The sequence below is a fragment of the Chelonoidis abingdonii genome, chromosome 2 (genome assembly GCF_003597395.2).
Source record: "Chelonoidis abingdonii isolate Lonesome George chromosome 2, CheloAbing_2.0, whole genome shotgun sequence".
Taxonomy (NCBI): Eukaryota; Metazoa; Chordata; order Testudines; family Testudinidae; genus Chelonoidis; species Chelonoidis abingdonii.
In genome coordinates this window covers 175,905,318-175,929,957 of record NC_133770.1, presented here as the reverse complement: position 1 = coordinate 175,929,957, position 24,640 = coordinate 175,905,318, and the positions used below count along the sequence as shown (strand labels likewise).

General features: G+C 40.9%; 1 protein-coding gene and 1 pseudogene across 2 annotated transcripts in view; both read right to left on the bottom strand.

Moving 5' to 3' along the window:
- Positions 1–24,640, bottom strand: part of GMDS (GDP-mannose 4,6-dehydratase) — a 560,814-nt gene that overhangs the window by 215,392 nt on the left and 320,782 nt on the right. The gene's annotated exons all lie outside the window — the stretch shown is intronic.
- LOC116832029 (proton-coupled zinc antiporter SLC30A5 pseudogene) lies at positions 1,304–23,930 on the bottom strand (annotated as a pseudogene).

Below are 24,640 nucleotides of genomic sequence, written 5' to 3'. Positions count from 1 at the left end.
GTGGTGTGTGATTGCTCTTGCAGCTTCCCTTTGCTTCCCTGTCAGAAAGTCATTTTTCTACGGGGAAGCAAAAAAAAAAAGTGTGGGACATGAATTCTGCACATGTGCAAAGGAACAGAATTCCCGTAGGAGTAATAATATACATAACTGAAATGCCATACACAATTTCGTAAGATACATCACAATACATAGCAAAACAACATCTCTGAAAATCTTGTTTCCCTGCCTTTCAAAAAATTGTTTTCCCTTCTTAATTGTGTACCACCCTGGACAAATGTAAAAGCAAACAAATTATTTACAAATAGACTGTTTCCTTTTAGCTGTGTCCTGGGTAGGATATCTAGATAGATCAATATTTTCACGGTGAGAGTGGCACATGTTTACCTTCAGTATCCAGTTTAATATGCCCTGTTTATCCATGAGGCTACATATGGTAACTACTTTAAGAACCTGAGTTAGAATTTTCAAAAAAGCCTAAGGAAATTGGGTTTCCAAATTCCATTGACTTTCAATGGAAGTTTTGAACCTAACTATCTTTTCATTTTAGAAATACAATGTTTCAGTGTTTCTGAACCAAAAATTTTCAGAATCCTCAATTCATGGCACATTTTGAAAAATCTGGGTTGGGGCTGAATCAGATCAAAAGCAAATTCAGAAATTGAAAATTTAATGCAAATTGGAAATTCCAGATTTCATACAGCGTACGCCTCCTCCTTCCAAGCAGATGTATTGTCCATTCACCCAAAAGTACACAGGGAAAAGGATTAAACCCAAAACAAGCCTGCAAACCTGGGGGTTGTCATCTCTTTCAATGGTTAGATGAATTCCCTTGCCTTAGTTCTATAGCACTACTTCTTTCTCTGCCTAGATCAGTGTCTCTCCCCAGGAAGCAGCTGCCCATTCCCCTTCCTTCTCCTTTAGGCTGTGGGTTTTTAATGATTTAGTGATCTTTTGATCTTAGTCTCTGGCCTTGGAAAAATAGGCCCATTATCCTTCTGGTCTACAGAGAACTTTTGGGAAGTCATATGAAAACCAACCTTGCAACACAATGCAGGTGCCAGCAACAGCACTCCACCCTTGTGATCTGCAACTCTTAGGAAAGCAATGATTGTATGAAGAACATGGGTAAGAGCACTGTCATGATGTCTCTCAGGATGTTCTGCAATTTTAACCATGAGATCATTATTATCAAAAAGAAATAAGCAGATCACAGCAATGATGAAAAATGCAGCATCTCTTATCTTTGCTGGTCCTCCTCCTGAACTTGTGAACAATATACTAAGCAGTGACACAACATCATCACTGTGCTCAAAAAGCAGCAGTGTCCTGAGAGGTCCGCAAAGAGCGAGACGAAAAAAACCACAAAAGTGAAATAACACAGCCAACAAGAGCATGTTTAACTATTTTGATCCACTGGCACTTGATCACAGTTTTTCCAGAAGAAAATGGCTTTTGAAACAAAACCATAAAGAAGGCAGACCCCAGCGCTACTATAAAGATAAACTGGGCAAGGTGCACCACTTTCAGGAGATCATAGGATTCAAAAAGTCCCAGAGCTTTTAAAAACTTGGTGAAACACAGCAATACAATGTATCTAGTCAGTCGGGTCCTGGGCACATCCATGGGCTCCAGGCCCTTGCTTCCGACAGGCAGGTAAGGATTTCCCAATGACTAGCTCACCCATTGTTTCTCTTAAAGACCCTTGGTATTCCCCTAGACATAATTGTATCTCTTCCACTGTTTCGTTTCCTGCTTACTCTCTACAACTGCTTCCTTTGATTTAACTCTATGCAGTCAGAATATATCAAGCAGGTAAACTGAAGCACATACAATATTAATACAAAATAATACAAGTGTCTCCCTTATTCCCCACAGTTCAGTGACAGCAAGACCCTATTGGTGAAATCTTGGCCCTACTGAAATCAATGAGAGCTTTGCCATTGACTTCAATGAGGGTAGTATTTCATCCTGTGTGTGATTTGTACACCTCTATTGGCAACAGTTCAAGATATTCATAACTAAAAGACTAGGTATTCTAAAAGGTATTCAATAATAATAAATGAACAAATATAACCATTATGGATGTTTTAACCAATATACCCTTGTAAACTAAGATTTCTGTTTCTCTGAATATAGCTTGATCCAGCCCTTTCTCTTCAGAAAATTTATATGATCTCTATCGTAACATTTCAGTGTCAGAATATATATTTTAACCAACCTTCAGCACCGCCAACTCATAATTTTAAATCACAGGTCTCACACAATGTGGTGGGTTTTTTTTAAAAGCCCCAGCTGCTGGAGTCAAATAATTTCATGATAATTGTAGCTGTCACTTTCAAAAATAAAAATGAAAATGTTTCTACACCTCATGTTTACAGAGAGAAGCTTGAAAACAAACCCCAAAGGCTCAAAAAAACAGAAGACAAACAAAAACAACTGAAAATCTTTTTTTTAATTTTTTTTAAATCATGATTTTTCAGTGCCTGGTTCATAGTTTTTTGGCAATATCAAACTTCCCATTACACTTTAAATCTGAAAACTAGCTTATTTACAAAACTTGGTTTTAGAACTTTTTGGTTTGCTAGAAAATGAATGATGTGTCTCCTAATTTCTGTGTGGCCCCCATTTTTTCCTCTTTCAATTCAACATATCTCTAGGCTTGGATATTATCACTGGGACAACCGGCAATATAAGTGATAGAAAGTCTAAAGCTAAGAGGTATAAATAGCTCCCGCTGAATGTTATAGACTTGTTCGTGGTAATTTTATTTGTTTTTATGTTTGTTTTTTTTACCCTTAAGACCACGGCTTAGCTCACAACAGTTTACACATTTATAGCAGATACATTACTGTTCAAATAACCTTTTCGGTGTGGAGAAAGTACTCTCGCTGTTTAAACCTTACAGTGCCACCTAATTCAGTGTTATTGGCGTCGGATGCAGCAAGATAAAACATTTGCCTGGGGTTGAGAAGAGAAACGTACCTATTAATCCACAGAACTGTATTTGGTTTAATTTTTACTGTCATATTTGTTAGCTTAGTGTAGCTAGGTTAGCCCTTTCCTGACCTCTGGGACCTGATGATTGCTTTTGCTTGTGTCATTTAGTGTGGGATTGATTTTTTTACTGTCCTTTTATGCTATGATTCATTGTTTCATCCTTTATTATTAAAGGTTGTTAGTTTGGCAAAGGATTCTTGAGGCATTTGATTAAAGCTTAATAGATAACTCTTCTGCTTTGAACTGCGTGTTCCATTAAAGAGCTTTCTGCACTTAAAGATGGCTTACTGACTGCCTGGCTACCAGCCATGTACCCTGTGTTAAGACATAATGAATGTGGGCTTGACACATGCCTCTTTGTACACTCTACTAGCTGAATACTCAAACTACATACAGCTGAAGATAAGATCTGAACATTGGAGGGGAAGCAAGTCATTAAAACTAGAAAAGGGCCTGATTTGGGAAGTTTAGATTGGGATCTGTGGCCAAATTGTCCTTTAAATTCAGGGGCTATGATGGGACGAAGGGTTATATTGGTTTGGGCTGTTTTGGCCCATTTTTAATCCAAATACAGTAATAGTGGAACTTCTGAATGATTTGCCATTCCTATCTCTCTGTTTTGTCTCCTCCCTCTTGTTACTACATGCATAGGGTAAAATACAGTTTCCCTGAATTTTCTGGTAGGTGGCAAAAGTTTTGTCACAAGGATGATAATGGCTCCATATGAAAATTGATGAGGAGGAACAAAACTGCACTTTGATTTCTTTTTAGTAATTCAATAGGAGTGAACCAACCTGATTTCACATATGATGTAATATGCTGTCTAGGAGCTAAATTCATGCCCCATACCAGTTTCTATGAAAATGGGCGCATGATTAACCCTAGAAAAAAAAGCAGTATTCTGAGCCTGTACATGGTTCCATGCAGTATATCACTGCCTGGCACAGAAGTGTGAAACTTCAAACAGCTGGATCAAGCAGTGTATGCATTAAGGCCCAGACCCTTAAAGGTATGTAGAGGCCTAATTCCCATTAATTACCATGAGAATTAGGCCCCTAAATACCTTTGAGGATTTGGGCCTAACACCTTGACATGAGACCCTGCTTTTCTGTGCCGTAGTTGCTCATACTCTGTAATATGAATTCCATGGGTTTTCTGGAAGTCAGGAATTAGACATAAGAGTCATGCCTTGTGATTTCCCTCTCATATGCCTCTTTCTCTGCTTACTCCTTTGTAGAGGAGGTGCCTGAATTTGGACAGATAGGTGAAATGCATTTTAAAAAATCAAAGTATTTAGTCCTGGTTTTAAGGTTTAACTGCGTATCCTTGATTTCAGTTCATACTTTTTATTTTTGTCCCCACGAGTGTTTTCACAGTTATAGAAACGCACACACCTTGATACAAATGAACACTTACTGTAGGTACACTCAGGGCTTATGCCAGCACTAACCTTAGTGAAACTGCCTGGCAGCAACAGCTGCAGATTGTAACAGTAAAACGTAGGGCTCGCTTACTTTGGGAAACTGGACCATTAGGGTCCAGAGCAGCCTAAAAAGTAGGCAATGCTGGCTGGGAAGAAGGCAAGACCAAAGTGGTTAGGCGGTGTGGTGATTAAGTCCTGTTCAGCTACTCCTACTGGTAGAGCTCCCATAGATGCCAGCATAAATTAAAACTGCCCCCTCCCCCATCACGAGATAGGAAGCAGTGGTACCAATGCCTGACTTCCATGGCATGATTCCCCCATGGGATTCAAGAGGATTAGTTGGCACAGAGAGGTGAAATGTACCCCTCTATTCATCATCTTTCCTGAATTTTGACCTTGCCAGCAGGTAGGGGATCTTGGGGAACAACTTCTGCACTAGTGGGGTGTGAAATAAACTTTATTAAGAAAATGCAAAAACAGGGAAAATTCAATAGTGAGGGGTATGGGGTTTGTTAAAGTAGACAGTTGTGGAGGGGTTTCTTTTAGTAAATAGTACAGGGGGTTTTAATAGTGGGGTACAATACAGTGGGGTACAATACAGTTGGTAACCAATTAACACTGAAGTATAAATGTAACAGGTAGCTAACAATTTCTATGTAAAGGGTGTGTCACAGCAGCATATAGCCAACTAACAGTTATGGGTAAAATGTGTCACAGTAGTGTAAATGTAAAATGTGAGGTGTGTTAGAGAGAAAAAGATGTAAAATGTGAGGTGTGTGTTAGAGAGAAAAAAGGGTAACCAATGGGGTTTTATGCTAGACTTCAGTAATACAATTGAGGTTTGGCAGCAGTAGGAGCAGGTGAACATGTGGGGAAGGGATTAAAAAAGAGAGAGAGAGAAAGGCAGGGTAGAGGAATGAGGTTGGGGATGGGGGAAGAGGAGCACGTGAGCAGAGAGCAGAGGGAGGTTTAAACTCAGGGAGACACAGAGAGCAGACAAGGCTGCAAGTTTTAAACAGCAGAGAGACTGCAATGAGTGATCGGGGGGAGCTTGGGGGGGGAGGGCAGTGGGAAGACAGACTTAACCACAATTATACAGAACACAGCAAAATCTTATCTATGATCTAACTTAACCAAGACTACACAAATTAGCAAGTAACAGAACACAATGCAACAATTTTTAAACCTAACTTTACAGAGCACAATACAAACAATTCTCTAACCTAACTTAACCACAGCTATGCAAAATGAAATTACAACTTAGTACTGGACCTGATTCTAATAGGTGACTTATCCGCTTTGAAGAACCTGATTCTAATAGGTGCACCTTAGCAGCAGTGGGGGCTGCAAGCTGGCAGCCCAGGATACAGTCCAGGAAGGCACAGCCCAGCAGCGGCACAGGCTTATTTTTTTAGCAGCAAAGGCGCTGCGGAGCAAGAAACAGATTATAGATACAGACCAAGGAGTTAGCTTGGGTCTGTCTGCTTGGGAAACAAGGCCAGCAGCTAGGACAACAGGGGAGCCTGCAAGAGAGAGAGCTCTTACCAATCCCCAGGACAGCAGCAAACATAGAGACAGGAACAGCAGTAGCATCGGAGGATGGAGAGAGGACTCGATTCGCTTTCATAATCAGGAGATCTCCAGGCACAAATTCGTTGTTCGTGGGAGGGGAGTTTAAAATGGGGGTACGCTCAAAAACAAAAACGAGAGCTTGGAGAGAGGGCCCCCAAAGACCCCTAGCTGATCAGACCAGGTGGCAAAGCAAGGACCTTCTCCGAGGTCTGATCAGAAAATGTCTGGTTTTAAAGGCAACTTAGGCAGTTTCCCACCAGTACTTTTGATTGGCTCCTTTTGATACAGGGGAGGAGAGGAGGCAGGGAAAACCTGCAGGTAAGCATAGGCATGCCTGGGCATGTTCTGAGCCACAGGTATGACTCATATGCTTAATTAGTTGGCACTTCAGGTCTTGCATTTCTGGGCAGCGCGCCCCCCACCGAGCCCGGGTCTGAACAAAGGAGCTAAACAAAGAAGCAAGAAGCCCCCTCCCTAGGCAGGGCAGTGGCTCCAGTTAGTCTGTACAAGCCATCCCTATGAATAGGGCTGTGACTTTAGTTAGCACAATGGCCGGGAGGGGCGGCCACTTAGGACAAACAGAAAGGAGAAGGGAAAGAGGAATGCTAGCAGGGGGACAGCTGTAACAGACAAATTTGGCCTGCATTGTCTCAGCCTCACGCTCAGCCATATACAGCTCTTACCATTTCTATTTTTTTCACATTTTCTCGATCAGAAATCTCAAATAAAATTATATTCAGGAAGAAAATTAGTTTCTAAACTGGTCCTTTATTTGATACGTTTAATTTGAGCTCTTTAAATTGCCATTTGAAAAGTGCTAGCCAACCAGGGCAGTACACGTGGTTTTTCCTTGAGGCATTATTGCTGCAAACAGTACTAATTCAATTGAGCTAACTACTTGAATTCGCTACTAGTTTTTCATGAGATAACCTTGCTCTGAGTTCTATTTACTTTCAGCAGTTACTTTGTAGTTAATTCCTGTGCCCTCCCCGCCATTTCTACCCAGAAATTTGATGCTAATACAGTAATGAATCAATTCTTGACAAGCAGCGTAGGGAACAATATCTTCCCTTCTAGTTTCTTGGGTTTTTGTGGTTATCCCTATAACCATTCTCTGACCCTTCCCCCAGGATGCCTGCCTAACAGGAACATTTGGGGATGAGTGGGATTAAGTCATCTACTATGGCGTTCAAATTGTCAATTCTTTAAAGGCTGGGTTTTTTGTGATTATTCAAAATACTGTATACTGAGTATCTTTACCGTGATTTGCTGCAGTTCATTCAGCTGCATCCAAATAAATATAATCAAAACATAAGATTAAAAGACTTCTGCGGCATGTGAGTTGCACTGAACACTTGCCTGTTCTAGCATATTATGAACATGCTGAGGGCACTTCATTGGAATTTCACTGCAGGTTGTTCCCAACACCTCTTAGGCCCGATCTACAAGGAAGGGGAGGGGGAATCGACCTAAGATACACAACTTCAGCTACGAGAATAGCGTAACTGAAGTCGACGGATCTTAGATTGACTTACCTCCCGTCGTCATGGCACAGGATTGACGGCCATAGCTCCCCCGTCGACTCTGCTTCCGCCTCTCGCCCTGGTGGAGTTCCGGAGCCGATGGGGAGCGTGTTTGGGTATCAATTTATCATGTCTAGACAAGACATGATAAATCAATCCCCAATAGATCGATCGCTACCTGCCGATCCGACAGGTAGTGTGGACATACCCTTAGAGTGAGATTACAAAAGAGCTCATCTTTGACCTAACTCTGCTCCCATTAAAGTGCACTGAGAGTTTTATCAATGACTCCAATAGGAGCTGAAATAGGCCAAAAATGAGGCCCAGATCTTTAGAGGATATTTAGGCACCCAACTTCCATTGAAATCAATGAGCTAAGGCACCTAAATATCTGTGAAGATCTGGGCCTGAGTGCTTTTGAAAATCCCACTTATAGGCCCCAATTCAGTCAAGCATGTGAGCAGATGCTTAAATCCAACCATATACAAAAAAGCACTGACCTGTATGCTTAACTTCAAGCCATGCTTAAATACTATAAACTTTTAAAGCACTTTCTTAAATACTTTTCTGAACTGGAGCCATAAGGAATAAAGCCTCATTAAACATATAGTAAGAGAATGTCCTTTCTTGGCAGCAGTTTTGTAAATGACCATCTAGCAGATTTATTAATTTACCAGCTTTATTGATTGACCTGAGCTAAACAACACCACAAATTAACATTAAAGAATATCACCTACTATTTAAGTCTGACTGCCATGTTTGTTGCAAAGCTATGAGTTGGAAGAAGCAGCATTAATTATTTTAAATGATATTTTATTTAAAAAATACATAGACTTAGTGCAATCAATTCAGCATGTGTTTGCATCAAATGGAAGTGATCCTGCCACTCCTTTTCATCATCCTATACTACTCACTAGTGGACACGACACTGTACACCATGGCCAGTCACAGCTGGAATTTTTAAAGGGGCTCCAGATCCCCAGTAGCTAAGTGAAACTGATATGATTCATGTCTGTTTCATGGCTGCCCACCAATGAATAGCAGTGGTGAAACTGACCCTATTCACCTACCTGAGGTTCATGGAAAAATTGTCAAACCCAAAGTGATTTCACAAAACGTTTCAGGTTTGGCAAATGGGCAATTTCATCAGAAAATTTCCAACTAGCTCTAGTTGTGAGTCTCTTTAATCAGCCACTGGTACCAGGCATTCAAAGAGGAGAGTCTTCGCAGGTACCAATTGCTGTTGGGTCTATCATGTTAATAGAGTCAGAAATGAGGAGGGTGGGACAGAGGGAAGGGACAGAGATCACAGATGCAGCTCACTATTAAGCCACCACAAAAATCAAATAGGAACGTTGCTATTTGCATTACTGAAAAACAATTGGGACTCTTCTCCCATTTAACTGAGGAAGCTGTAAACATATAACTGAAATGTTATATCATTGTTTTATCCATTCTTTAAAAGTATCCTTTAATTTCACATGCACAAAATTGCACGAACCTGCAATCACCACATTTGTTTTGGTAAATCAGGTAGTTGAGCTCCCAACTAGTTTGCATATGAGTGTGTCAGTTGTACTCTCAAATACTTGCATGCACATAATTAGAAGTCAGACTGAGGTCCACTGAAAGTTTGCCCCATATCTTGATAAAATGTGAAAAAATGATCAGTTTCTCACTACCGTATTTTAAAAACTATTCACAGGATTTTTCAACAACTAGTTTTTCTAGTCAGTGACTGCAACTATGTAACTTAAAAGAAAGAGGTTCTTTTTGCTCTACTATTGTGTGTGTTCCCAATAACCATTATAAAAGGATTCGATTATATAACGCTTTATTGCAAACTTAATTTCTTCTTAAATACCCTTTTTGGTTATCTTTTTTTTTATTACCTGCTGCTCTGTCAGGCCTTATTATTTTCACAAGTTTCTAACAATCTTAGGGTCAAAATGAACTTATTTGTTAGCTGTGTGTGACAACATCCAAAAGGGGCACTATATATCACAAACACAGCTCACATATGGGCTAGTCACATTATTTATTATGAGCCACACATGTGACAAATTATCTAACTCAGTGACTCCTAATAAGTCAAAGAGCAAGCAATTAGCTAACTCAGTATGAGGGCTGTTTGTGGCAATTTATAGATGCTCTCAAGCTGTCACAGCACTTCAAAGCACCATTAGGAGAAACCTTTTAATGACTCACTTGAGATGACAAGTATTACACAGCACACATGGCAGCGATGAATTTGGAAGCCTATTCTGTTACACAAACAACCCCTTCCCCCCAACAGCTGTTTACGTGTTTGTAGTTTGTATTTCTCCCTTACAAGTTACAAGCTGCTGTAAATGATGAAAACTATGTAGTACATTACCTTGACACTGGACGAGTGGAGTTCAAGTCTGTATCATGAGTGAACTTCTGTAAACATTTGAAAGTACTGGAATTTTGTGAGTTTGCATGAATTGTGAAGTAGGAGAAGAGAAATATTAGAACTAAAGAGGGGCCTGAACCAAAACTCTTAATCAGAAAATTTCTGAACCTTATGAAAGTTGGGATCCAGTACTGGCAACATTCTTAATAATGAGCCGAATAAATGCATGAATCTGAATAGGCTCAAGTTTTGGGAAAGTCTGGATCTGAATCTAGTGGATCAGTCCAATTTTTAATTCAGAAATACTACAGTTTAGAATATGATATTCCATTATTAATTATGGAAATCAGATGCTATTTTGTGTTTCTCTACCTCTTCTCCTCCTCCAAGGCTGCCATGAATGCCTATTGCAAAAAGTGGATGCTTCAGCCCAGTCTGGTAAAAACAGTGTCATCATGCTTTCCTCTCAACCATTCTAATGCGTCATGAGAGCTCAACATCTTGAATGGAGAACATTTAATACAGGGGTTGGCAACCTTACATAAGTGGTGTGCCAAGTCTTCATTTATTCACTCTAATTTAAGGTTTAGGGTGCCAGTAATACAGTTTAACGTTTTTAAAAGGTGTCTTCCTATAAGTCTATAATATATAACTAAACTATTGTTGTATGTAAAGTAAATAAGGTTTTTCAAATGTTTAAGAGGCTTCATTTAAAATTAATTAAAATGCAGAGCCGCTCAGATCGGTGGCCAGGACCTGGGCAGTGTGAGTGCCACTGAAAATCAGCTCACGTGCCAACTTCGGCATGCGTGCCATAGGTTGCCTACCCCTGGTCTAGTATATGATCCAAAGCCAGTATATCTAGAAGTAACCAGTTTGCATGCTTACCTACAACAACCATCTCATCACAGTAGCTCAGACAAGTAAGAGCAGAAATGGTTTCCTAAATAAGCTTGGGAAGCAAATGAACAAGTCCTGTGCAGCTTGGTGCTAGCTCTCTGCTACACAGTGGAAGAATGCTGTGCACCTCTGTGGTTAGACTCTTCCCACACAAAGCTACCTGATGTACAAGTGAATCAAATGATGAGAACAACAGGGGCTCTGAGATCAACAAACACTGAGTGGCTACCTCTCTAACATTACGCCTTCTAATATCAGGCATTATATTTCAGCTAAGCACCTTTGACAAAATCCAGGAGATACCACAACTGCCACTTTTCAAAGATATATGGAAAGCGCCTCGCTCCCAACTCATCAGAAGACCAACTTGGACTATGTTACCAACTATCTCCAGAGAATGAGATGTTCCCATTAAGAAACTCCTTCCTCATCACTCAACCTGATGAAACACTGCGTGACTTTGACTTGCCACATTCTCTCTGGTGCACGCTCAACTGTTTCAGACACAGGGAGAGGAGGTGTGCAGTAAATGACCACACCTGGAGACTCAGAAACAACCATCTGTATAACTGTGATGCAGTTGAGGACACTGCACACCTACTGAATAGCTGCTTCTCTTGTGCTGGTCTTTCAGGAGGACTTTCCAACTCCATGCTGTTGACCCCGAGGCTATTGAATGACAAAATGTGTGATACTTATCCTAAGCCTTTTGACATTTTTTTCTTTTTTCATCTCTGTTTCATTTCTGTACATCTGTTTCACCTCCCTCCTTTATATTTTGTACTTTGAACTTTTTTCCCCATCTTCATTATACCATTTGTGCTTTTGTCAATAATATACATTTTCCCCTTCCCCCTGTATCTCACTATTCGTGAATAAGCAAGTGTTTACTTGGATTGCAAAATTAACCATTTTCTGTCCTCATCCTCCCTGCCACACCCTGTGGTGCTCGGCCAAAGCATCTCCTGTATTGTTAAACAGAAGCGAGCGATCTGTGCAGCAATGGTGGTTCAAGCCTGCCCAAGGAATACCAATTTAATTGGAGAACTGGCAAATAGAGGCCTTAGAAAGTAAGAGAAGCCTGATAACAAGATGTGCAAATCCGGTGATATTTAGTGGGTGCTCAAGGTGGGAGAAAGTGAAGGAGAGGGAAGGAGGAGTGGGGGAGGGAATGTAAAGGAGGGATAAAATAATTATTGTCTAGAAATGCCAACAGATAAAAAAGAGGTAAGACGACAGCCGATGAAACTTCCAGTTTACTAAACTATTGCAGCTTATTTCACAAGCCACAAAGAGCCTGACTATTTTGTCTGTGGTTATAGAAACAGCACATAGTTATGCTTGGCGAAAGACAAGATTAATCAATGGGAATGAGCTGGCGACAGCAAGAAAACACAACACCCTACCTCATTTGGCTATGAACACACTATCTGGGGGGGGGGGAGGGAGAGGGGAAAGGGGGTCAGGGAAGGCAGGTGTCAGGCTCATGTTCACAATGATCAGTCCAAACCATCTACCCACAACCTCCCCCATTTTACAGACATGTAGCAGAACTAATTAAAGTTCTCTTTACACCACACACAATTTATTAAAATGAAACAATCCATTGATTGTGCTTCTGCATTCCACAACAGCCACAGCTGTATTACAGGAACGTTGATTCCAGATAGCTTGAGGGAAAAGTACCTGCATGGAGGAGTGTTAGCCACTATCATTTATTGCACGGTGACTTCACCCAAGAGATTTAACTTGTGCATTTGTTAGAGCATCAGTTTTTCAATGAAAACAACTTAGTTTCATTCCCTATGTTCGCTAAAATTAAAGCAGGAAAAAATATTTCAGTTCTTTTCAGTACAAAATAAATTTTTGTTACAGGGAAGATATAAGAGTCAAAAATGAGAGAAACTTTTCAGATGGAACAAATATTTCCACATCTGATTTTGGATATTGTGACTACTTTAAGATAGTGGGTCCAAATGGTAGAAATAGCTTTTAAATAGTTACACATCTCCATGCATTCTCCAAAATTGTTTTATGGATACTTTCCAGTTACTTGGGTGGGGAAAAGCTACACACAGAGATCAGAGGCCTGTGATGATCTGCACATTCTAGAGGTCTCTTGCTAAACATTATAGAAGCTTAAATACATCATAATATTTCATCAGTCTTCTCTTATCTTGTCCTTCACCCCTTTTTCTTTTGGTATCACTGTATCTTTGTCAAGTTTTGCCTTTGTTCCCATGCATTAAGACTATGCTGCTGAGCCCAGAAGTTACAAAGTACAGCTATCTGAACACTGAACCAGAGATCATTTTACTGCATTAATGTAATAATCCATCTGTCACATTTTGTATATCTGTGAATGACTTGTGCTGTTACTCTAGCTTATGAAAAAACTTCATACTCCGAAGAAAAAATATTTCTAGAGAAGCCACATTTTAGGCGGTGGGAAGGGGGGAAAGGGTGATGGAGAGGGACCTGGCTCCAGCATCCATTCTGCAGGGGGAGGGGTTGGAGGAAATAAGGAGGAGGAGGAAAGAGTTCCTCTAAAAGAGAAACCATGAAGCAAGCTATTTACCAGTTCAGCTGTCTGACACACAGTCATGAGTAGCAGAGTACAAATTCCATATTCTGAAGAGTAAACATAGTGCTGCCAACCCTCATGATCTAAATGCGAGTTTTAAGATATTGGGAGTTTTTCCTTAAAAGTCCTGCCTCCTGAAGTCATGGGATTACAAGAGAAGCTCAGCTTTCATTTAAAAAAATTGTTTTTAGGTCTCATGGTTGCAAAGAAGAGGGCTGAGAACATGACTAGAGGTTATCTTGAAGGTTCAAAACTAAAAAGGCAAAGAAAAAGAAATTATTTTTTAAAATCTCGTTTGTTTTTTTTAAGATACTCTCCTGGCTTCTGAGGGCCGATTCATGATTTTTGAATGCTTGGGGTTGACAATACCATATGATATATCAAAATAATAATGTAGGTTCTTTATAGGCAACAGCCACTGTAATTGTCTTTCATTAGGATGTCACTTTTCACTAAGACCTATAAATTACATGAGTCCCTTCTTGTGTGTGCATTTGGAGACTATCCTGGTATAGTTATGTTGCTGTAGCTATGGGAGTATAACCCTGTAGTGTAGACATAGTCTACATATACCAATGGAAGGGGTTTTTCTCTCACTGTAGGAACGCTACCTCCTCAAACAGACAGCCACGTCAATGGCTGCATTCTGTGGAGGGAAAAAAAACACACCCCTGACCAACACAGCTAAGTTGACTTAACTTTTTATGTGTAGACCGAGCCTCAATGACCATAACTTCCTTGGGATCAGATCACACAATGATCAGGGGAAAGAAAAACAAAAAAACAACCAAGGTCTCATTTTGTAATCCTTTCCCAGTAGTTTACCTGAGAAAAAGGATGACAGCTAAAATACCTGTTCAGTAACAATCAGAGTCTTAAAATTTTCATTGCAGACATCCAGCCTATTCTCCTTTAAACTCCAAGCCTCATTTCTAACAAATAACCACATCTCTGACAAATGTACTTCGGACTAAGGCTGGCTATAGTCTCAGGTGGGCTAGACTGTCTTCTGTGACACTACTTGTAGGGGGTGGAGCCTTATTTCTGGGTATTAGAGGGTACCTCCCTCCAGCAGAACATCTGATGCCCTGCACAGGGAATGGAGATAGGCAGTTGTGTGACCAGCACTCTCTAAAAGGGGACACAGAAGTGTCTGTAGCAGAGGTGGTTGAAAAATTGGGAAAATGTTCACAAAAAAACTGTCCCATTTTTAATTGAAACCACTGGAGTGTGGACTCTGGATACCAGTGGAGTGCGGGCTTGTCTAAGTGCTAGACCAGCTGGGGTGTAAATTCGAGAACACACTGTCTGTGTAGATCTTGCTGGCACACTCTAAGAGTTCCTTAGTGCACACTGTTGTAGTCCTGTTTCAAACAGTATTACATTAATGAACACTAGGAAACACAAATGGATATTTAGTGCACAACATGCCGGTCTGCATGAGAATTTAGTGCGGACTAACACATCGTGTAGACAAATCCTGTGATGTCGTTTCAGTCTTACCACTGACAGTTACTTGTTATGATTCCAAACATATGTCCCAAATATTATGATAGCACAATTCACTATCTCCTCTACTAACTGAAGTGAACAAGAATGGATAAGGCTCCAATCCTGCAAAGGGATCCACCCATTCACACCATTATCTCCCTGTGGAATGTCAATTAATACACTCAGTGGGACAGCATGTGGGTATAAGTGCCTACCCAATGGCTCCTTTTGCAAGAAGCAGCTCATCGTGAGTCACATACTTTCCTATCACTTCTTTCCCTTATATTATTAATATTGTTATTTGAAGGTACTTAGATTTCACTTCCTATGTCTTGTTGCATCTTTATTTATTTATTGTTGGCTGACCAAACTTTTTAAAAAAAGTAAATAATTTGCTTGTGGGATTATTTTTCTTTTTTGTTTCCCTTTATCCTACCACTTTTGTATATGTTTAAAGCAATGCCTCCCCTGAGTCCCTCCTCATATAAATGTTAGCAACAATAATTACATATATTCCTTCTCCAGCCCAATTACTTGTTATTCTGACCAAATGAAGTCCTCATCATTTGGTAAAACCTGTAGATGTTTCCCACTCCACCCTCTCCTGAAACGTGACAACTTTATCTAGTGCTTATTGAAGTCTCTTCTATGCACAGCCATTTCTTAGCCTTTGTATGTTCATCTCACATTACCAGACTGACATGTGCAGTCCCCTTGAGTGGGTATCTGTGACACGCTAGGATGTTAAGTGCACACAGGATATAGTAATGCACCCTGGAAGAAGGGAGGGGAGAAGGGTGAGAGGCCAGATGTGGAAAACATTGCTAAAAGTTGTTAAATATCCATAGCATTAATTAAAATAATTTTGAAGGAGTTCTTAGAACACAGTGTACCTTCTATAGCTGTGACCGACCAAGCATTTCAATCAATCTGTGGGACAATGTTTGCACGGGTTAGCCAGTCTGTCTAAAACACAAAGCTGAAAGGGTTGAAACCAGACAGGGTCTCTGGTTCGTCTGCTAGCTCATGTTTGTTAGGCCAGCTAGCCTCTAGGCCTGCTCATAAAATGCTGGTTTCCTTTCTCTCCCTCAGCAGATATGGCTCTCCCACTGCATCCTTCTAATTGCCTCAAGGCCAGTTTGCCACAGTAAGAAAAACTTATCCCTCCTATTCATGGTTATAAAGGGTCCAATATTCTAGGTTACCAAACTAAGACAATGAAATTTGCAGAAGTTGAAACAAGTGTATTTCTTGCAGCCATTGATCATGTTAGGAAAATGTTTCTACATCACATGAATGTAACCGTCAGTCACCTGAAAGTGAAATCCCACAACAGAAGTCTTTGCTGAAATGAAATGTTGCACACAGCTAGGTGGGTTTGGTAGACAAACTTGAAGCAACATTAGGACCACACGCATGAATCTGAAACTGAGCCTCCCCCGCACCCCAAATCCTTCCAAACAAAATAACCTAGGGGAGACTGGGGAGGGACAGCGTTTGGAGATCAAGCTCATATTGCATCTCCCTATTATGGCAGCTCCTGTCCCACGGAGCTGGGCCTGGTTCCCCACTCCAGGAGCGGTGACCTCAGGTTCACCCTGAGTGATGGAGGAGCCATCAAGCCAAATCTGAGTGGCTTTGTGACCCCCTTTAGGCCAGGTCGCAATGGCAGGGGCCCTCTCAACTGGAGGCCCGGGACAAACCCCCACCCTTCTGCACAACCCTGAGCATCATCAAAGACTTGATGAACAAATGCATGGAGGTTTTGAACACTGCTATGAGATGCAACTGGCAGATGGGATGGGAATCAAAATCAGGCATTCTAGCTAGAACAAGTCATAACACACTAAATTACTAACAGAAACTATTTTTATAAGCCACACACAAAACCTCAGTGTTGTTCTTTTTACAGTTCTGTGTAATGCTATGAGTGCTACAGACTATCTTCTCATAAATCCTGCCAGGTCAAACTGAAATCTGAAGATTCAGATTACACTGTATGATCAAGAGCATCTGCTTTCATCTCAGACACAGCAGGGATGAGGCAAGAGTCATCATTCAAGATTTAACAAATGAATCAGCAGCCAGTGTGCACAGCCAGCATTCTAGTGGGAAAGTAGACAGAGCAGAATCAGCAAGTTTTGTTGAAAAAGAAAAAGAAAAACAAAACAACCCCCCCTCAAACCTCAAAGAGCATCTGCATTATGTGTGTGTATATAAACACATTATATCTCAGCCCTCAACGTTCCAGGGAGAGAGAGAAAAAATTAAACTAGATGGGGCTGGATAGTAATTCAGGAATATCATATATACATTCACACACACACACACAGACACTGGAGTCAGTTTACAGTAAATATTAGCATAGTGAAGCTCAGATTCTTAGAGAGCCTTGCAAAGTGCAAAAAATTGCAAATCCAGTTATAATGAAACTGTTTCATGTGAAACTGCTCTGTGAAAATTATGACTTCATTATAAAAGGATTCCAGCATGTAAGCGCACACATTATGGATGTATATAGAGAGTGCCAAATCTCTTATCACACCAACCTGGGGCCTAATCCTGAGTTCTTTACTCAATTTTTACTCAAGATAATGTCCACACATTTCAAAGGGAGTTTGCCTGATTAAGAACTCTAGAACTGGACAAATTTGAAAAGAAAAAAAAAGTAGCATCTAAGTAGAGAAACCAGGATTTAGTCCACTGACTAGTTCAGGGGCAATAGCAGTAAAAAAGCAGTTTCACATATTGAACTGTGTTGTCTGAACATGGACAGCATCCTTCAGCTCTCTACGTGTGCAATCAAAGGAACCATTCTTTCCAAGGGCAATCTCTTCTCTCTCGACATATTTGTACTGCTATTGCACTAGGACCATGGAGATTGTTAGTATTTGTTTAATTCATTTACTTGAATTTTTGCCTCAGCGCTTACTATCCAGGGGAAGTTCAGTGGTATTCTGTCTATTTGACAGGATTATTCTTTGGGAGGTGAGAGGGGGCGGCTATGGGGCACAGGGGTAATCTTTTGGACAGGACAACTACTCTCCTCTGACACAAAATGGAGCTCTCTACAATAAAAATAAAGTTCATCTGTGCAGGAGACACACAAACCTCACCATTTTCCATTCCAAGTGCAAGGTGCATTTCTGTAACCTTGTTTTCTCTGACACAAATACATATAAAGCAAATGTATTTTTAAAATATAATAAAAAACCCACGACACTCTACTGCACATGCTTCTGACTGTGGGGAGAGGACGAGAGAACAAACGTACAGATTGGTAGTCGTGTTGCTCACTGCACTACTGTAAGACATTCAGGTACCTCTCCCTTGCTCAACAAACTCTTCTGGTATGCACCCCAACCTCCCTCCGCAGCGGAAAGTTATCGAGGGAGCTAGAGAGCACTAGTGTTAGATGAGCTGCGAGCTCTAGTACAGGCAAACTTACAGTGCCCAGAGCTATTTTCAACACCTTGTCAATTAAGCTTGCTACAAGCAGGTAATAGTGGGAAAGCAGCTCCAGCCACAGGAGTTGTGTCTACAGCAGGGCTTTAAACTTTGCTAATATCTGTGCAATCAAACTTAGACACATTTAACTTTAGAGAGAGGAAGCCTGTTTTGAATGTCTGATGCCTACAGCAGTTAGAATCCTGGATGAGCTCTCACTTATGTGATGACCACTATGTTGGCTGACCCCAGGGACTGAACCAGGGATTTCCACACCTACAATAAAAGTTTCTACAGCTTGAGATAAATGCACATTTTTGGTTATTCTCTGTGGATATGGTACAGAAGAGGACATGCACTGATCAGTGAGTTGTGTAACATTAGCAACAAAGGAAACATTTCAGAATGTTCTTCTTGTGTAGATGGAGCCTTTGTTGGGAAGAAAGGTAGACGAGCCCAAGTCAGTCCTTCAAGGGGGCAAAAGGAAGCTCCCTGTACAGACTGGCTTCTAAGGGACTGGTCAAACTCTGGCTCCTGGTGTTGGAAAATGGATAAATGCTCTTCAGGAAGGGCACATGACAACGGCCAGCGATATTTTTAGATATGCTTGCAGGGTCCCTTATGACAGTGACTGGAAATTTCAGCGTTTTTTGCACACGTAGCTGTAGACTAGTTCTTTAATACAAAATAAACTGGTAGAGTTAAAAGTGCCTCCTTTTCAACAATATTAGATAAAAATACAAGATAAAATAGGATATTGGATATTTGTTGGACATCTTTTAAACAGATAATACATCGGGGTCCAAGCCTGCAACTACATGTAAACCTCTGCACCTACACAGAGCAACACTGGGGACAACAAAGGGTTCCATCTTCACACGTGCGCACACAGGATCAGGGCCTTCATTTACAACCTCCATTTACAACAAAAAAAGTTTGTTTTTATTTATCCTTTTATATATATATAACGGGGCGGCACTCACTTCTCGTGAGCATCCCCTTGTCCGAGTGCATGTGCCTGCACTTTCTCTCTGACTTGCGGTGGAGTCTTCAGCAACTCGGTCCTCTGGCTGAGTCACACACCATCTGTTTGTGAGATAAAAATCAAACCCCTTCTGGGGTACAAGTATAACAGGGGGCTTCTCTCAGTTCCCTCTGTAAGGTCTCTTTATGTGCAGCCCTCTCCCTAGGCTGAATCCTCATTCTGCCCAGCAGGACCTATACCAGTACCCTGGTTCGGACTGTCTCTCAGCTCGTTCTGGAGCTATCCAATTGTCACTGCTCTTCAACCAGTCCTGGCCCTCATGGGGGGCCATGTCTCCCAGGACCCCCTCCCTGGAGACTCTTCACCTTGCTGGACTTTTCTGGCTCCAGCTGGGCCACTAACCAGTTCAGCTATCCTTCTGGGGGTGCATCAAAATCCAGGTCACTTCATCAGTGGCTGGTAGGGGGGATCTGGGCATACCCTCTACTCCGGGTCCCAGCCCAGGGACCCTAAAGAGAGCAGCCATTCACCACGTCCCTTTAATTAAGCTGCATTGCTGCTATGATTCCATGGGCCACTTCCCCGTGGCACCAGCATATCCTTCACCCTCACCTCAGGGCCTTGTTCTGGTTGAGTCCCAGCCGCCAGCCTGGAGCTCCTTCTTGCTTCCATTGGTCTCTGCTAGCACTGCTCTGTCCGAGGTCCTGTAGCTCCCTCAGCCAGTCAGGCACTCCACTCACTCTCCTCCAGTTCCAGCAAGGAACTGAACTCTGCTCTACACTGCAGCTCTTTTTATATAGGTCTTCTGGCCCCGGATTGGCTGCTCCCTGCAGCCCCTCTCTGATTGGCTGTGTCTCAGGCCACTGCTCTAGGCAGCCAGCAGAACTCTTTCCACTGCCCTTTCCTGGGGTGGGGTGTGGCAGGGCCACAAGGTCTCCAGCGGGGGGTGGGAGTGGGTGGGAATGTGATGGTGGTTCAGGGCCTAGTCCAGCCCTTCATAAGTTTTTCTGATTTTTAAAATAACCTAACATCCTTTTATCTATCACAATAACATTATTTAAACCTAGATCTTTTAAATTTAAATTATCTGTACATGGTTCATGGGTAAATAAATAACAGATAATTTTGCTTAGAACTTGTGATTGCCACTAGCTTTAAGTAGATTGGATTTTAAAAAAACCCACAGACAACTATAAAAAAATCCACAGAAGTTTGGAAAGAATATGAAACTCTGATATTCCAAGGCAGTATCCAATCTCTAATTGAGGAAATTAGAAAGAAATGTCTCTTACTTTCCATTTAGGATTTCTTGCTCCTTCTTCTGAATTACCTGTTATTGGCCACTGTCAGAGATAGGATATTGGACTAGATGGACAACTGGTGTGGTTTGTTACGGGAGTGCCTAGGTTCCTAAATTTAAATATATAAGAATTCATTTTGTGCCATTCCAATGCCTCAGCAGGTCAGACCTGCTGCAACAACTCAGCACATACCCAGCAAGGTCTGGCAACTTGTTTTTAAAAAAATTACTTGTGTACCCATACGCAGGTCAGAAGGATCTGTACAACTTCTCAGAAAATTTGCCAAGCAGATTAACTACATTTGTTTAATCGCAGAAAGGGCTTTAAAGATGTAAACATTAAATCAGAAAATTATGTCATAGGTGGGGGCAATTTATGCTAACTCCAGATGAACATATTTAGTTTAAAAAACCAAAACCAAAACCAAACCAAACCTGAGTGAGATGATACCGCTTTAAATAAGGATAGCTTACAAGTAAAGCTTGTGGTTGAAATTATGTCTTCACCAAAATGGTATTTTTGCCAAGGAGACTCATGGCAGCCTTCATGGGTTTATACTAGCACAAATTTACCAAATATGGTGGGGAATTTGCAAACATCGAAGATATTTGCATTTGTTCTTGAGTCTAACATAACACAGTCCACAGTCTTGCCATCAGAGCCTATAACTATTAAGTGATAACTTAAACACTGGAATGCAAATAATCCATTGGTTCACATCAGCGTCGTGTCCATTTGTCAATGTTCCCAGTCACCTACAGCCCTGACAATACCTTATTTGACTTCTGAAGGGAGTAGTCTATGGGAAATGTATAAAAAAATTAAATTATGAGAGTAGAAGTCAGCAATGATTTACTCGTAAAGAAGTAATATATTAAGTGACACTGTCCAGAGTTACTTGACCTCAAAGCTGATTGCTACTAAATTGCTTGAATTGAAGTTAGTCATTTACCTACTGGCAGCTATTCAAGATTTATCTATTCAGGCTACAAGGTTTTATCATTTATCTATAAACTCCCTACTACAAGTTAACTTTCAAAACACTGATTTAACTGCAAAGCTTGGGGAAACTACGTTGAAACAAATAAAAAATTAATATAACTGCTTGATAAAACATAAAACTTGAACAATATGACACCTCTCCTTTGAGAATTTAAAAGGATGCGTTGAATAGTTTATGGATAAAATGGGATGCAATGAAATTTAAAGAGACCAAGATCAGAGACCTCAAGTCACTTGACCTATATATAAGGCATTTATGTCCCAAAAATAATATGGATCTGTAGTTTATTAGATAAAAACTAAATAGCGAAGGAGATAGTTCTGTGCTGTAGAGATAAGAGCAATTACTTCACATTTTAAAGACAAATTAGAAAAAGTTACTCAGGGACAACTGGACTTTTTCCTCACTTCTAACTGCATGTTTATCTAGCATATTTATCAGTTTAATGAGTTTGCAATTAGTGAAGAGCTAAAACTTTTAATTTGAACCTGTATTCAATCAGATTTAAGGAGAGAGAAGATTAGAAAATTACCTGGATTTTGCAAAACTCTGATTCTGTCAGCATTATTAGGAAGTTGTGAAAAAGACAATGAATAAATTAAAAATGGATATAGCCTTACATAAAACCTACCTCATTTTTAGAGATCTGGTTTCTGCCCTCTATTTTACTAGGGCCAGATGTCAGAACACTCCTAAAGGTTGCTGAAATTTCGATCTGGATAGGGACAGGTGGCTATGCTACTGAGGCCACTACTGTCTACCACCCTTTTACATTTGCAACTGACTTTATTTTACTCCTTTATCCAGTCACTGCTAATGCTACTTCATCAGTCTGCTGCACACAGGGTATTCACACAGCTGTCTATCTTACTTCCTAAAGACCCAGCTGTATCACTGCAACGACACACCAGGTGGCCCACAGTCTGGAGATCAGAAGTTCAAAGGTTTATTCAGAACCCACACAGCATAATATGCTGTTTCTACCTTAGCTTCATTAATCTACAATAAGTTTTGATAACTGTGAGTGCCACTGGCTATGGAATGAAATCATTATACTAACATAATACTCCAGAAACAGGGTCACAAGCTTCCTTGGCTAAGATATGTAAAACCTTCTGAGAGCCTCAGATGAAAGGCAAACTCGAAGCTCCTCCTCGCTTTAGGAGCTTTGATGGGCAGAGCGTCTTAGGCTCCGATTCAGGACAGCGTCCCTGTTCAGAAGAGCACTCAAGCATATGCTTAACTTTAAGCATGGGATTTTCATTTATTCAGGAGATCACTTCAGCATCTGCTAGAGATCAAGGCTGGATTAAGGCACTCCAGTGCCCTAAATTTACCATGATAGAATGCCTCCTGTAGCTCCATCTTCCAAATGCACTGCCCACTTGTAATGGCAGTGGTCTAGGGACTCCTCCCTTCCTTGAGAGGCTGAGGCAGCAGCACAGGCTCATCATCTCCCGCTAGGCCATGAGCAGCAGAAGGGACATCTTCCCTTCTGGGAACAGCAAGGTCTCAACTCCCAACCTGAAGTGGAATGGGGCAGCAAAGGGGCCTCCTAATACATCCTCAAGCAGTCAGAATAGTGATGTTTTGGGGTTCAGCAAAGACCAGTAAGAGGTTGTGTCTTCCCATAGCACTGGGTGCCTTAAATGCTCTACTGCTGAGGCTCACAGACCAGACTCACTTAGTCAGCAGACAAACATGCCGTTCCCTGACTGTTCATGTACTATTCAGTCCAGCACTCTGACCCCAACAGCTTGCCTACAACACAACCACTCCACCAATGTCTCCACCAGCCGTGGTTACTACTTACACAGTGACCTCAACACATCGCCAGTCCTGAATTTCCATTTCCCCGATATTATGTGCCCTGACGAATCAGCCCTTTTCTGGAACACTCAATGACATAACAAGGTTTGTTGCTCCTTTGCAGAGACAGACGGACAGTTGATTACTTAAACGAGAGCTAACAATCATTTCAATTTAAACACAGCATGGGTCTAGTTTTGGTTAAAAGTAAAACAAGTTTATTTAATCAAAAAGAGAATCAAAAAGTTTTTAAGTAAGTTCTAGTACAAGCAATAAAGATGAAAATGGTTAAAAGCAAATAAAAGTAAAAACGCTTTCTAATGACTCAGACCCAATTTAAGAAGCTACACTCTTTGTTCAAGGTAGATTTCTTACCAATCTTTCTTTCTTGCAGTCATATGCATCACCCCTCCTTCCAGAATTTGCTTCATCAGATACAGTTGACTAACTGAGCCCATAATAAAATCTGAAGGAGCTGGAGGAACAGCCTTCTCAATAGCAGGTCTAAGGTGAAACATTCTCACAAATCAGGAAAGCACAATTTCGCCAGCTTCAGATCATGCTGCAAGTCTCATTTCTTCAATAAGGCACCAGAACAGAAGAAAATATCAGGAGCGCATTCCAAAGGCAACAATTAAGCCAATGAAGTAGGACTGTCCATTGAAAGAGATTCCATTGTTTTCTGAAAACCACGTACATGACTCCGATAGGGGGCTTTAGATATTACTATAGATAAATTAAAAAACTATAATTTGACCTACATTTTCAAAAGTGACTAGCAACTCTGGACACCTTGATTTTTTGGTGCCCAGCTTGAAACACTTTTTAAAAAGGGCCTCATGAAAATCAAATTTTGTAAAGATGCATCAGGTTGGATGCCAAAAACAGAGGCACCCAGAATCACTAGTCACTTCTAACAGTGTAGGCAATAAAATACTAATATCAGTATTATATGTCAATAGCAGTTGCCAAACACATTCCAACTATCAACCTCTTTATAACAGACGTCATTAAATATCAACATTTGCCAACCATTTCCAAAGATATCTCCTATTCCTTTTGAAATCAAATTAATCCAGGAACATTTTGCTCTCGTTGTGGCACTGGGACAGGTTTCTGTAGAGTCCCTGTGTGGCCAATAGAGAGCCAAGGAAAGATCATTAGGTTACTCACAACATTTTGGCCAAGAAACAAGAGGGAAATTTGTTGGACAGATCCTAATAATAAA